Below are 2,750 nucleotides of genomic sequence, written 5' to 3'. Positions count from 1 at the left end.
CTGAGTAACTTCTAGGTGTAACATGTGCTTTGAAACACCTGCTGTGAACTAGCCACAGTTCTACAAATAGCGTCAATGGGACAGAAGGTGCAACTGGGACTCACACAAGGGCCCTGCTCACTGTGGAGAAAACATTGCCCAGAACAGGGATTTTTTTTTTTCAGAAAAAATACAAAGCACCAAGCAATGAGGCTAACTAGTTGAATCCAGTCTAGAGATGTGGAAGGTACTGGACTTTGAAGATAGTTTTGATGGCTGAGAATAAGTTACAGGAGGAAGGGTATTGAAGAGATAAATTCTAAAAGAAGAAACAGTAAGGTTACTGGTGACCTCTCAGACTTGGCTTCTCTTAGAGCATGCAATGAAATATTATTTACAGGAGAGCAACCTGAGACAATTAAACAGTCATTTAATAAATGTGTGTGTGTGTGTGTGTGTGTGTGTGTGTGTATGTGTTTTGAGACTAGGTATTGACCACACTAAATAACTCACTGAATACCCAACGATGACCTTGGCTTCTGCGTCTTCTTGCCTCTATCCTTCTTGTTCTGGGATTATAAGCATGAACTGTCAACCCAGTTTTCTGTGGTGCTGGGGATTATACTCAGGGATCCATGCATGCTAGGCAAATAACCTATCAACATCTCTGATATGCAGCTGGCTTTCATCTCAGTGTTCTTCATGTTGAGGAACCATTAGTTTCAGACACACCATTTGGAAATAGAGACCCACTTGTAAACTGGAGTCTTCTTTTCTTTAGAATTAATTAATTAATTAATTATGATTAATCTTTAGAATTAATTAAATTAATTATGCATTAAACATAATGGTTTCATGATGACATTTCCATTCATGCATGTATAGTATGCGATCATATTCCTCTTCTGTTATCTTCCCTTGTCCTCTTTCCCCCATCTCACCGGTCCCCTTCCCCTTCTCAATTAGTTCCCTTTATATTCTCATGTCCTCTTCTGGGGATGGAGTGACCCAATGGTTTTCACTGGGATTCCTCACAGGGACATGCATATGGGTTTATATGCATGAGCCGGGTGCCTCTCCCTTCTCCCAGCAACCAGTTCTTCTTATAGATCTTTTGGGAGAGGATAGGCCCATTGAGTCCCATTTCCTTAACAACTACCAAATGCCTCTAGAGCCTTAAGGAGAAGTGGGGCCTTATGAGCCCTCTCCAAGTGGGACCCTGCTTTCCCCAGTCCTGCCCTGGTGTTTTGTTTAGGGATAACACGCTATATCTGTGATTTGTCACAAGAGGGCAGAATTGCCCAATTATGAAATCAAATCTATTTCTGAAGACTCAGGAAAGACCTGGTTCTGCTTAGCTGACTTTTGGTTGAAACTACACCAAGGAGCGTCCAACACAGACATCTAGAAGCTGTAAGCATCTGCGGAGTGAGGTGCCAGGTAGCTGTGAGGACAACCCTGGCACCTGTGCCTGCTCAGTGTCTTTATAACAACAAGCAGAAGCAGCTGCTGTGCCAAGGTGTTTCACACACCTCCTGACACACCAATTCCCAACAACTACAAGACACAGGTTTTCACATATCTTACTTTACACATGAGGAAACAGAACCAGAGTTTGTGACTTTACTCAAGGTCACAGTGCAGGTAAGTTCTGCCCCTTGAGTCAAGGACACCTGACTCAGAGTCAGGGATTTAAGACACAAAACTAGAGTAGTAACAATACCAGACTGAAAACTACACACCAATGTGCCTGAGGTCTGTGATTGCTATGAAAACAGAAAGCCACATTTTCCTGTTTTCTCCCCCTGCCCCCTTCACTCTTGAGTTTCAGTTCTGGCTCTTATGATGCCTTGGGCACTTCCCATAACTTCTCTGTACTTGTCAGTGAAGTAAAAGCAAACCCTAGCTTTTCCTACTAGACTAAGGGAAGAGGAAAAGCACGCTGTCTGGGGAACTGAGTCTCTGATACCCTTGTTCAGCTACTACCCTAGAGTTTTGTAAGCACCTCACAGCTCTGTAAACACACAAATGAAGGCCCTGTATGCCCAACACTTAGAAATTCTGTATCTAAATAATAGTGATGGTAATGGTGATGATGGTGGTGGTGGAAGAGGAGAGAGAATGGAAGCAACAGCTTATCTTTACTACATAGTGAATGTGACCATCTATGTATGAAATACTTATATTTTTGTGAAGCAGTAAAGACTAGGTTTCTTGACCAGGGAGGTGGGATGAGTGGTTTGGTGGGAGACAGAGGCATTTCTGTGAAGCTGAGGCATTTCATTTGCTGAGGGAGCAAACTCTGAGCTGCATGTGAGTCACCCTAGCCTCCGTAGCTCATAGAGAGAAGCAAGTGGCTTTCCGTTGCTCATGTATCTATACTGTGCTGCAGGCCCTGATGACTCTTCACTGTGACAAGATTGAAGTTTCTATCTCAACTCATTTGAGGCAAACCATAATGCAACCACCTTTTAATTTATCTATTTGTTGTATGCAATTCAGGTTTGCCTCGCCTCTGTTTGAATAGGGGGAAAAAAAGAAGTTTGAAATACATTTTCAATGATTTAGAAGACACTGTTCCTCTGTAGCTCCGGGGCCTCTCTGATCCCAGAAGACAGGCCTGAAGCTCCACCTTCATGCTGGCTAAAAGCCAGAGTCCTCTCAAGGACGTGGGTGAGTCTCCAGCAGGCTTCTGGCCTCTCAGATCCCCTGCTCTGGGGCTCAGCTCTTTCCGCAGAGTCCACCTCCCTTCTAAGTGGGAAACATGTTGT

This window comes from Mus caroli, chromosome 7 (genome assembly GCF_900094665.2).
Source record: "Mus caroli chromosome 7, CAROLI_EIJ_v1.1, whole genome shotgun sequence".
In the NCBI taxonomy this organism is placed as follows: Eukaryota; Metazoa; Chordata; class Mammalia; order Rodentia; family Muridae; genus Mus; species Mus caroli.
This window is presented reverse-complemented; position numbering follows the sequence as displayed.